Genomic DNA, 13,608 nt, shown 5'->3' with positions numbered 1-13,608 from the left:
CAGTAATAATTCCTTTCCTTTTCTCATAAAAAGCCCTTGCCTTCATGCTGTAGTTGCGACACTATCTGAGATTCTGTTTGTCTTGATACTCCTGAAATTATAATTCTTTCATCCCAAATAAATGTTTGCTGTCTCTCGTCTTGGCTTTTCCATTTTAGGTTAACAGTTTAAAAACTGGTAATGGAAACATGAGTTGTACATCACATGTTAATGCGTTTATGCTTAAAATATGACCCATGAGAAAAAGACCTGTAAGTAACAGGATAATTACAATAATAGCTGCTAGGTCATTATGCTTTACACGCAATGGACTGTTTAATTTTCACAAATGTTATGAGGTAGGTGTTGTTATTTTCTCCATTTTGCAGACAAGAAAATGAAATAAATATTAATTCAATGAATCTTACTTAAGGCCTTCTCTGTGGCAGGCACCGTGCTATTTGGTGGTAATTTGCTCAGACATCTAGAATTATACATTTACTCTCAAACCCAGAGCTGTGTGATTTCAAAGCCCAGCTCATGATTAATAGCTGGTAATTACTAAGCTATAATGCTACTTAACTATTGAAAGGGTCATTGCAAAATGAAGAAGCCCAAAACATGAAACACACTTAAACATAACTATCCTTTATCTTACAAGTCTGAATGGCATTTTTTCCCAACTGATCATCCTGTGTGATTCTGGGACGATTACATAAGAAATCAAGTTTTAAAAATGAGGTTGGCTTCACATGGATGATAAAACAGATGGGATGCAGCTTACATTCATACTCATTTTACACGGATCAAACAAACATTGATTAAATAATGCTGACTTCTCTTTGTGCAACACATACTCATCCATCTGTATCTATTTATCTGACTGCACATTTAACAATACACGGCACAGGTCATTATTCTGGAACATGTCAGAATGCAGAGAGGAGCAAACTCAGTAAAGAAAAATTAACTACTTGTAGGACAAGTATAAGATCTTTCATATTCAGGAAAAAAAGAAAACCTGGTTGAGGAAAATCAAATTTTAAGTACCCATGTTAATGAGGCAAAGATATCATGGATGAATATAATCCTAATTCTCAAAACATACTTTCTAGCCTTTTCTTAGTGCAGTGATGAAGCAGTTGCGTTGCCTCTTTGTTTTCTCCTTTTCTCCCTGACATTCTCTTAAGGAAGAATAAAATGACCAACATGGAAAAAGAGCAACACAGGTCTTAAAGTGATAGAGAAGTTGATTTTCACTTCCACATTATAGTTTTGGCTGGCCCATCATAACTATATATCTTACTAATATAAAGTTAAGCAAAGCAAACTCAATATTATTAAAAATCTTTTAAATAAGCTCTTTATTTCCAATGGAGTCAACATCTTTCTGCTGTTGGTGTTTGATTTGCCCAAGCTTGACCCTCAGGTATCTCTGCTCATCCTTTTGATATTTATCCAAACAACTTTCAGTGGGATATTCCCTCCTTCCCAGCATTTAGTCGAAAGTTGTAGAGCAGGAATCTTGGTCAGGTCTTTGTCTACACTGAGAGAATTTTACAATTTGGGAGTAAAGCAAACTAGATATTTTTTTTTAACCAAAAGTTGATTAATGACTTTTGTTTTAAAAGAAAACTATATGAAATTTATATATTACATTGTCACAAAATTTATAACCAAGAATGCTATTTTTCAGATTTACCTTTTTCCAGTCAATTAACAAAAGCCTTGAAAGGCAGATACTACCTGGGCACTATGTAGCATTTAAAACTTGACCAAGATACCAAACCATATAACATTGCTTTCCTATCTTCACACTTGGCCACTAGGCACTGGACACACACACCCTCCCCTCCCAGTATAGCTGTTGACTGAATCATTCTAATGTTAACAACAGATCTTCAGCCTATTAGGAATAGCTTTGTCTTACAGAGAAACAAATGACGAAATAGAAAGGAAAACCCCCTGTGACTTAAAAATGCAAGAGAAAACCTTAAGTAGATATTTGCTAATATCAAAACTCTGTATTTATGTAGTCTTTAATGTGATGGTTTGAAAGTTATATTTTCTTAAATTAACTAAAACTTTGTCTCCAAACAGGTAAGTGGAAAAAAAAAAAAACTACACATAACTGAAGGATTTATAATCTCTCATTGTATTCTTTATAAAAAGAATTAAAATACAGTTACATCCAATATTTATATTATAACTAACATTTATGTAACATTGTGTTTTCTTCCTTTTTTTTTTTTTGTGCTTCATGTGCATTTACTCATTTTATCTTACAGAATCCTTAGAAGTAGTTACCAATAATATCACAGTTCTGTAGATTAGGAAACTTGGGTGCAGAGAAGTTTAAATAACTCTCTTGTGGTCAAAAGTTAGTAGCGGAGAAGCCAGCTTGGGGGACCAGGCATTCTGTTCCCCAAGTCTGAGTGTCTAGTTGTCATGCTATCCTTCCTCTGTGGCCAAATTTGAGATGATTCCTTGATTGCTTCACACATATCTTTCAATTGTTCTTTTGACACAACACAGGGAAGGCTGGGAACAAAAATCTCCATAAACTCAAAACAAGAGAATGTTTATAAATTTGCACATCAACTTATAGTCACTGAGTAAAATTACATCCTGATAGGAGTGACCTTTTTTGATAAAGCTCAAGTCATCATCTTAAAGCAGAGTCCTTTAAATATGGTTCTACAAAATTTCAAATTCTCTGCTCAGAAAAAAAAAAATATATATATATATATAATTCACATGTGTAAAGCATCACACAATACCATTGCTCTGTATTCTAATTCCCTTCACTCTACCAAGAGAAAAACCTCAAAATATTCCCTTTAGAAACCCACCAAAGAGAAACCACCAAAAAAGATACATCCTGTTTTCGTGAATTTTAAAACAACTAACAGAAATATAATTATATGGAAGGAATAGACCAGTTACTTGACTCGCCAAACTGTTGGTCAGACTAACCAACCTTTCTACAGGGAACTGAACTTTCAATGACCTTATTGCCAGAGAAATATTATCTTTCAACATAGTTCCCCAGCAATAGGCTCATTTTGTCCTTAAAGTGGTTCTCCCTCAAATATTCCAAAGTCTTTTCTGAGGTTTAGAACAGAAATCTGCCGTTGAGTGTGTATTTCTGCAATGAAGCCTTTTCTCATTCCCATTCATTCATATTCCCTCTCTCCCAGTTTGAAATGGTAAATTAATATGTATCTGTTTGAAAAAGATCCACGTTTGCATAGTTGGGAAGGGCTATATTTTGCATAATTAGCACAAGCCTGCAATTGGCATAATGAGTACTTTCTTCAAAGACAAGATCATGAGTTCAGTTGAATCCGATGATGCTTTAAAAACTGGAATGTGAGTAAGGGGTGGAAAGTATGTTGATCAGTAAAGTCTGGGGTCACTGCCTAGCGTGCTGGCTTTCTCTGTGCCCCTGGTTAGCTTTGGTGGGTCTGTAACTTGGGTCTGTTTGCTCTGTGTTTCTTTTTCCTATTAAGGCCATTCCAGTGTCAGGTTTGTGCGCCCCTATTTTCCCTTATTTCCCTTTACCCAACTTGTCATCAATACCTCCTAACTCTTTCTGTATAAAAATATGTCTCATGCAGGTCACCATTAGAGTATGAAGGATTGGAATAGAGACTTTTCAAGATTGTCAGCATTAACTAATAAGTAGATATGACAGTTCTCTACCTTTAAGAGTAGAAGGATGGTACAATTTTCAAATGACAAAATTACATCAACTTTATATGTTGTCTAATGGTTTGATATGAAATTCTTATTATAAAGTATTATGTAATATTATAGGAAATTACCTAAAGCAATGTTATTTACTTACATTATTAGAATGGGTATATAGAGAACTAAATAGGAGAAGCTATACATAAAGCATCCAACCATATGAGGTGAGTAAATATTTCCAGCAATCCTTGATGAACATTTTCTTCTAAATTGTATGTTGACACTAAGGAGGAGTTAGCTTATTTCTCTAATAATATTATTTACTTTTAGAAACACATTTAACTTATCCTAATTTACCATGGATTCAAAATGATAAAAAACAATAACAACTCAACAATACACACTGGATTCCTTTCAACTCAGTAGGACTACCTGATTTCTAGAATGCAGATAGGCTATTTCACTGTTTTATATGTGTGACTGAAAAATATTATTTTGAAAGATCCTTTCAAGTAAGAATTTCAAAAAATAAGATAAGACTTTAAGATCTGAAGATTTAAAAGTCCACAGGTTTTTCACTAAACTCTTTTATTATGCTCCAACATTTTCATGGATGCCACCAAATGCAAAACAGACCTTCCTAGTTTACTATGGCAACTAGAGGAATAATAACCATGATTACTTTAATCCTTAAGTTGTAGTTTTAGCTATTTATCTTCTATATCAAATTAAAGTGAGTAACTAATGGAGAGAATTATAGCTGATGTTCTTAAACACGAGCATTGTGGAGAATCACTCTTCAAATATTATTCACAGACTAGGATTTCTGATGTTATTTGGAAAAGTGAAAGGAATTACAATTTTTCCAAACAGTTTGGGCAAAGAATGTTATTAGAAATTTATTAAACTGCTCTGACTAAGAAGAAAAAATGGACTGAGTTGGTGGAAAGTAATTGGAATGTTTATTAAAAGAATTATGTGCAGGTAACAAATAAAAATATCTATTAAATGCAATTGATGTGCAACATTTAACTAAATAATTCACAATGGCAACTTTTCTTTTCCATGAATAACAGGGCACTAGTTTTTGGAACTGAAGTAACAAGATGAATGTAATTGTTCCTCACTTGTATAGGCTCAAAAGTATTAAGAGAAATAATATGTTTAAAACACCTGATACACTGTTATCACTAAATGAATAATGTTTTACTTTCTCCTGCCTCTATCTACTGATTTGGAGGAGAATATCTGAAGACACTCTTGGCAGCCAAGGAATGTCTATTTTCTCCATGATGCTAATGGTATCTTCTTTGACACTGAAACATAAAATTGGGGCAATTGCCCAGTTAATAAAGGCAAAAGGAATCCACGTCTTCTCTTTTATATGCTATGTAACAATATGTCCATCAGGTTCCAAACTGGCAGAGATTCTGAGATACTTTTGGCAGAGATAATTAAAAAAAAAAAAAAAAAAAGCTGAACCCCACAAGTAGCCACATTAATTCATTTGATACTAGAGAACTGACCATTCAAAAATCCAGTACAAAAGTAGATTCTTTAAAGAAAAATGAATGAATGAAAAAATAACTTGGTTTCATAATTGTATGACTCTTATTACAACAACATTTTATAAACAACTGTATAGGAAAATAGGGAAGATAAATCATCCCTTGGTTTTTGAATGTTTGATTAAGGTTGAGATTTAACTGATAACACTAATTCTTCTTTATCAAATGTGTAAATTTCTAACTTAATTTAAAAACACTCTGTTTTTTTCCCTCTCATTTTATTTTGCATCCTGTAGACAGATATTTTTAGGCTTTCAGCATTGCCTTGCTTGCTATTTAATAAAAAGTTTCTTTATTTCTACTCTCATATTTATTTTCTGATATGAGAGGAAAAACAAATAAGTTTTGAAATTGAAATGTGTATAAATAATTTTTGTTAATGTTTAGTCAAAGCTTTTTTTGTATCTTTTCCCTGGGTCAGAAAAAATAAGAATTCTACATCTGAAATGAAATGAGAAAATATGATGCTTCCTCCAAGTCTGCGATAGACTACAGAAAACCCCAACTAGTTACTTAAAAATCTCTCCTACCCCAACCCCATTCCCATATGTATTCAGTGCAACTATCTAGTTGTAGCACATGAGTTTCCACATGTAACTTCTGGGCACAGTATATATATACCAAGAACCCCTTGTTGTTAATACTATTTCTTACATGTAAGGTAACAGTACACTGTGCCGAATATAGGCTTCTAATTACACACAGAGATAAGACAGACCATATACAATCTAAAGTGTCACATATATTTTCTTCTCTTTTTCATTTTACAAACAAACTAGAAAGGCTAGAACGAACACAAGCTAGACTTTTAGAGTTTAGTTTCTTTCTAAACTAAACGATTAATCTGCTGTGTTTAAAATATATATTGGTTTTATAATATAACATTAAAGACTATTCCAGGTAAAATACATTACAAAAATGTCAGTACCTGGATCATTTTATATATTAGCCCATTGGAAAAAAGGAATCACATCTGAATATCACTATGGGCATTGTAATTTTTTTTGATGGTGTCTACTAAGTGTTTAGCATATAGTTGACTTTAAATTGCATTTGTAGAACAAATGACTGAAATGCATTATAGGCAGGATATATGGCAACAATGACTTTTACCCCAGAACTTTAGAAATAAGTAAGTCTTCCCTTTGAAGATGTGACTATAAAATAAACACAGATTAGAACAGATAAGAGATATGAATTGTAAAACCATTTAAAATAAACAGAATGGCCCCCAGGCTCACACTTGGCTGTAACCTGATTCGCGAGAGGAGAAATCCTAGACTTTGGCATCTTTGTAATTTACTCTAAGTGAACACCTATCACAGCCTTTTGTATCATGATTTCCAACTTTAGTGCAGTCACTCATGCTTCTGCAGTAAAATGCAATGGATGCTTGCCAGGCTGACAGTTTTATATAGATCACATTATCAAAATTGCTTAACAGCAGTATGGGTTTGTACAATTAGTTAACCATTTTAATACAGTGGTATTTCTTACTTCATTTTTTGGTTTAACAATTGTGCTTCTTAAAGGTCTCAAGGCCACCTTGTTGGGAGGCGTTGGGAGAGTAGAAGGACTCAGATCAGATGGAAGGAGCAAAAGCCCAGCCTAAATCTATAGGCTAGGTTTGACTTGGGGGGAGGGGAGCAGTGCTCATATCTCAGTTTATATTTGCTGTCCCAGTTTACTTATTAAAAGACCATCTTTCACTATCAAAGTGTCCCGTCTGGGCAATAAATTGTAAGGTCAGAGGAGACTTTAACTTTCTCACATGCAGAACGGTATGCACAGCTGTATCTTCAGATCTTGGTGAGTTTCACAATACAGTATCATAACCATCAAAGCAGGTGAGTAGGTATATGTGGAAGGAGAGAGATGGACAGGTGGCAGGTTCTGCTAAATACTGAGTTCACTTACACACTCTACACCTGGACGTGTGGGTGGGGGAAAGTAAAGAAAGCGATTTCTGCAGAACCACATTTGCTTCTGTACTCTGTTTATGTACTCTGCTGAGGCAACGGTGGCATATTAAAGCCAGAATGAGAGAACGTGGCTGGCCTGACCCAATGATTCATGCTTGTTCAACTTTTCTATGGAGCTGCATAGAAGAGAGGAAAAGGAAGAAAGCAGAACATGTGATCTCACACACACATTTCCCTTGCATGCTATTCAACCACCAATTTAGTTTATTCATATTATAATTGTTTTCCTTCTTCATGGTAGAGAATGGGAGCAATGTAGGGGTACATATGGCTTATGTGTTCAAATGTGAAGGAAAAGAATAAAGTTAAAGAACTGATTTTATACATTAATTATTCTACAGAAATAATTTTTATTCTTTTTTGTTTAATATTTTATATTAACAATTATTATTGAAAATTATGTTAAAACTATTATTAAAAATCAGGTATAATTATGCTATAATTTCTTTTTTAGTTGCTCTGGAAATGGAACCACAGACTGTTTCTACTGCTTCAGTATTACACAATTCAACTATCATACGTGTCTTTAAAATATAATATGTTCTAAACCATTAGAACGTATATTAACGCTTCTTTAAAAAATACTACCATCAATAACTCTGGCCCTATTAGAGAGAGGGCAGCATCCCGTTATCACGCTTGAAGACACAGCCATGAAATTGCACAACTAGTCAAAGTGAGAACACAGTTACCTCTCAAAATGAAGGGTGGATTTCTGGGGTAAAATGACCCTATTGAGGTTCTTCCATGGTGTGGAGGAGACCTGGCTTGGGGTCACTTTGCCATCCTTATCTGACTCACATTCATCCCACTGGGCACCTTTGTCCAACTAAGCTGGTCACAGATTCATCATCTCCCGAGAGTTAGACTTTGGACATACTCTCAGGCACTAAACTCTGTCTAAAAGCTTTGAAAGGAAAAAGCATACCTTTCTCCTGGACAAGTGTATAGGATAGTCACTGTAGCTCATTTACAATAGTGAAAAAATTTGGAAATAGCCTTAACATAAAAGGAGATTGGTTAAATAACTTATAGTAGAAAGCTATGGAAATTGCTATGTATCCACTGACATAAAGACGTCCACTTAAAAGTAAAAAAAATATTATAAAGCAGTACTATTGTTAAAATATATAATTTATACACACATACTGCATGCATAAACACAATACATGTATATAAATGTATTATACATTTAAATACAAACATATATATTTATATATCTACACACACACACACATGTACCCACACACATATATATTTCCTAAAATGTTATATATCAATGCTGCCAGCACTTATCTCTGGGGTGTGGGTATTGATAATGTTAATTAAGCAAGGAGGCCATTAGACTGAGCTGTTTCTAATGCTATGCTGTCTCATAAGAAAACCAAAATCTAAGCCTATAAATGTAAATACCCTGAGGCTTCAAAATGAAGACCCTAAGGACAATCAATCATAAACAGCCAACTAGGCATTAAGTTACAGCCAATCAAACTACTTTTTTTTTGTTTCTGCAGTTTCTCTACAACAGTCTTTTGCCTGACTCCTGTTATCAGGGAGTTTGAAACCTCTTCCAGATGGTGCTGCCTAATTCTAATTAATTCTAGCTCAAATAAAATCATAAAATTTTAAATTTGTCTCAGTTTATCTTTTAACAATAATTATTTTAATACTTTGTTATCTGTATCCTTTCATTTTTTTAATGTGTGAACATTTTACTACTTTCCAAAATGGGAGGGGGTTGGAGAGGGAGGGGCAGTACACTCTTCACACTGCACATCTTACTTCATCTTGTTATGTTAGAAGCAGTTTAGAGGACTCAACACCCTGGAGGGTGTCCTGTGAAATCTTTGTCAAGGTTTTCACCTGGCTTCTAGTCAGCTATGGAGATAAACTCATTAGATTAATGACCAAAATAAAATACTGAAAAAGCAAACACAAAACTAGATTTTCTTCCTCTAACTGAACAATGAACGGCACTGAGAAGTGATCAAGCTACATTACTTCTGATTTTGATGGTAATGATAAGTACATTATCACTATGCACTCAGTCTCAATGAAATTCTTGATACAAAATCAGGTAGTTACTGCTATCACCATATTACAAATAAGGAATCTGAGGTTTAGATGAAGAGTTAAGACACTTTCCATAAATCACCTTGATAGTCTACAAAGTAGTAAAGCTGATATATGAATACAGAGCTTTCTGATGTTTGAAGCCTGAGCGCTTAACTAAGACTCTAATGCATATATGTAAGTTATAACTAAATTTACTATCATAAAGTTCAATTCTTTATTTGAAAACTGTGACAGTAAAAAAAAAAAAAAAAGATTGAATACCAGATGTCCCTGTCAGTTTTGTTTAATGATAAATTCATCTCACAGTACTTTTCACTTACAATAGCTTTCTATTGCTATAGGTTTCTATATTAGATTTGAACACAATTCTTATCAAATTAAAAAGAGCTGCACTTGGATTTCAGGCCAAGATGGAGGTCTAGAAGACACACTGCATCTTCCTCCACAACTAAGAAGGAATACAACTACCTCAAAACTAGAGACAACCAGAAGTTCCAGAAAATTGAGCTGCATGAAAGTCCAACAAACAAAGATATAAAGGAGAAATACTCATCCAGACAGGTAGGACAGGGGGAGCCGGGGTGGAGAGAACACAGTGTGGTGGTGGCAGCAGCAGCAGCGGTGGCAGCAGCAGGCCAGCAGAAAGTGCAGTCACAAGTTTTAAAAACTCGGGAGGGACACCTGGGGAGCACTTCCAGCACCAGACCAGACCGCACAACTCACAGTCCCAGCACCAGGGAAAATCAAGCCTCATTGCTTCTGACTGTGCAAACCAGTGGGGGTTGGAGAAGAGGCAGAACTGCCAGTCTCTCAACAGAGTCCGATGTTTAAAGGGACCCCATGATCCTAGAACATCCACAGACCCACCTACTCTGGGAATGACAGCCAGGGCAATAGGTGGAGAGGAGCCAGTCCCATACAAAGTGCCTGGAAAAGGGATGAGTGCTGAGCAAGCGGCATTGTTCTCTCTCTGACCCCTCCCCCACATACAGCGACACAACGTGGGGAAATGGGCCACCCTGTACTGACGAATTCCTAAGGCTCCAACCCTTACAATGTAACAGGAGCGACAGCTCTACCTAAGACACAGAGGCAAACGAGCATATCTGTCAAGCCTCTGACATCTTTATCACCAGTGTTTTGAACTCTGTGTCTGTTAGATTGGCTCTCTTCTTGTTGCTTAGTTCTCCCACTGGAACCTTGATCTGTTCCCTCTTATGGCCCATACTTCTCTGTCTCCTCATCTTGACAGGCTCCTGTGTTTAAGTATGGCAAACGCATAAGGGAAGAAGTGAAGGCTATGCCAAATGAAATGAAGAAAAATTCACACAAAACCAATGATGAAGAGAAGGAAACTGGGGTTCAAATCAATAATTTGGAACATGAGGAAGAAAAAAATAGACAACCAGTACAAAATGAGGGAAAAAAATTGAAAAAAGTGAGGAGAAGCTTAGGAACCTGGGACAACTTTAAAGGTGCCAACATCTGAACCATAGGGGTGCCAGAAGGAAAAGAGGAAGAGCAAGAAATTGAAAGCTTATGTGAGAAAAAAATGAAGGAAAACTCCCCAAATTTGGTGAAATACACATACAAGTCCAGGAAGCACAGAGTCCCAAACAAGCTAGACCCAAGGAGGACCACACCAAGACACATCATAATTAAAATGCCAAAGGTTCAAGATAGAGAGAATCTTGAAAGCAGCAAGAGAAAAGCAGAGTTACCTACAAAGGGGTGCCTGTAAGACAATCAGCTGATTTCTCAAGAGGAATTTTGCAAGCAAGAAGGGGCTGGCAAGAACCATTCAAGATGATGAAAAGCAAGGACTTACAACCAAGATTACTCTATCCAGCAAAGCTATCATTTAGAATGGAAGGGCAGATGAAGTGCTTCCCAGCTAAAGGGTTCATCATCACCAAGCTATTATTATATGAAATGTCAAAGGGACTTACTTAAGAAAAAGAAGATCAAAACTATGAACACTAAAATGACAACAAACTCACAACTATGAACAACGGAATCTAAAAAATAAAAACAAAATCCAACTAAGCAAACCAGAATACGAACAGTATCATAGGTATGGGGATAATTTGAAGTGTTATCAGCTGGGAGGGGAAAAGGGGAGAAATGGGGAAATGGTGCAGGAATTAAGAAGCGTAATTGGTTGGTACAAAATAGAGAGGGGTAAGTTAAGAATAATATAGGAAAGGATGAAACCAAAGAACTTATATGTACTACCCATGGACATGAACTAAGGGGGGGGGGTGGAATTACAGGAGGGAAGGGGGGTACTGGGCAGAGGGGAACAAAGGAAAAATAAATTGGGACTATGGTAACGACATAATCAATAAAATATGCTTAAAAAATAAAAAGAGTGGCATCTTAAGTATAATCTTTATATAATTAGAAACAAAGGCACAGGATTTCAATCCCTCTCATTTCCACCCTCCCTCCTTTCCTCCCTGCCCCACCTTTCTCACTCACACACACACCACAATTTGTGCCACAAGAGAAAGCTGAAAGACATTCATTCCTTGGAAATGAATAGTCACAATGGAACAAAAGGTAGAGCAATATTGGCAAAAAAATACTGAGAATAGTGAGAGACCACTAACTCATGAATAACAAGTCTGCACAACCAGTTTTAATGACTGTTTTAATGGTTTGTAATGGATGGCATTTAGTAGGATTTCTAGTGCAATCCTGAAAGCTTGTCTTCAATAAATCTGTCTTTAACAAAGAGCTGGATTGCTGCACCACACAACCAGTCTACTGACTAAACACACACACACACACACACACACACAAATTATAGCAGTTGTCATCCTATATTACCACCTTCATCTCAAGTATTCTGTTAACTATTGTGAGAGAGTTTCATGCTTAAAAAGTTGGTTGACATTAAAAGAGCATATTTATACTAAAAGGATGCAGTAGAAGTTAAACAAAATACAATAGAAAGCTCACAACTATCATGTGAATGAGGACAAAAGTAGAGACAGTAACTAGAATCCACACACATAAGTATGTAAACATGAGAACTTGAAAGACTCGCTGGCATTGACTTTGAAATTATATACCCAGCTCTTTGTGTAATTACCGGTATGAATTCCTGTAGCTGCGATTCCATGTTTGTCTCATATTATTTTATAATCTTGTTTTCTGTACTGACTTAAAGTTCTTTCAAGTCAGAATTAACATGCTGTGTTCCTCAGCGTGCACAAGTCAAAATATATGTTGCATTGGTTATAAACACTGCTAGTGAGTCACCCTGTATTCTAGCCCTTGGCTCTATTTTTCCCTCTTCCTGTCAGAGGTATTCGATTCTGACTTTTCACATTGGAATAACGCTTGTCTGGAGAGCACTTTCTTATCCTTTTTGTTTTTCTAAATCCTACATTTCTTTCAAGGTTCAGCTCCAACCCCGCTGTCCCAGTCCTAGAGAGCTCTGCCACACAGTTTCACAAGCTCCCCGACCATACATTACAGTGTGGATCATCCACTTGGCAATTAGTTATGTTTAGCCTCGTAGAGTTTTTTCTTTTCAAGTTGTTTGAATTCATTATTATAATTTATACTTTCATTTGTTAATTCTTTTTTATTATATGAAACACTTTTATTTAAAATTTAAAAAAAGTTAGTTTACATTCAATATTATTTCGCCTTTGTTTCAGGTGTACAATACAGTGGTTAGGCAATCATGTAATTTACAAAGTTTTCCCCAATACATTTCTAGTATCATTTGATAATTCTTAATTTCCCAATGCTATTGTAAGTTTCTAAACAAAATATAGTTTACTATCTTATATCTGTAGTCTGTGGGCTAGCCCAGTACAGGCACAAGTAAAAATATAATTTTAACAATGTCAGATTTTTGTCTGAATTTCTGTGGAACTCTTTTGAAATTGGGAATTTTGTTGTTGTAATTACAGTCACTTCATTATTTAGAATGCTGAGTCTTAACATGTATCTAAAGATTGTGAACCAGAAGGTAACAGACTGATGTATTCTTCAGAATATATTCCCCACCAATGCCAAAAGCTGTAACTTCACTGACTTTATAGAAATCTCTACTGATTACCAAGACTACTGGAAATACCCATTGGCTAAGCTATATAGTTCACTAAAGTTGCACAAGTTGAACAAAGCCTTGACTGTGTTAAAGGAATAGAAATATCCTTTCTCAGATCCAATTTTGGAAAAAAATATGAATAGATATAGCCTTCCTAGGGGATCTCCATATATCTGTTTATAAGTAATGTTACTATAAAACTGACTCCCTTTTTCAAAATTAGAAGTATTATCAATCAACC

General features: G+C 35.3%; 1 protein-coding gene across 1 annotated transcript in view; it reads right to left on the bottom strand.

The window, feature by feature from the left end:
* The window catches only part of PTPRD (protein tyrosine phosphatase receptor type D), a 520,035-nt gene that overhangs the window by 83,288 nt on the left and 423,139 nt on the right, over positions 1-13,608 (bottom strand). The window lies entirely within an intron of this gene.

The sequence above is a fragment of the Furipterus horrens genome, unplaced genomic scaffold (assembly GCF_987537825.1).
Source record: "Furipterus horrens unplaced genomic scaffold, mFurHor1.1.pri manual_scaffold_4, whole genome shotgun sequence".
Classification (NCBI taxonomy): domain Eukaryota; kingdom Metazoa; phylum Chordata; class Mammalia; order Chiroptera; family Furipteridae; genus Furipterus; species Furipterus horrens.
This window is presented reverse-complemented; position numbering and strand designations above follow the sequence as displayed.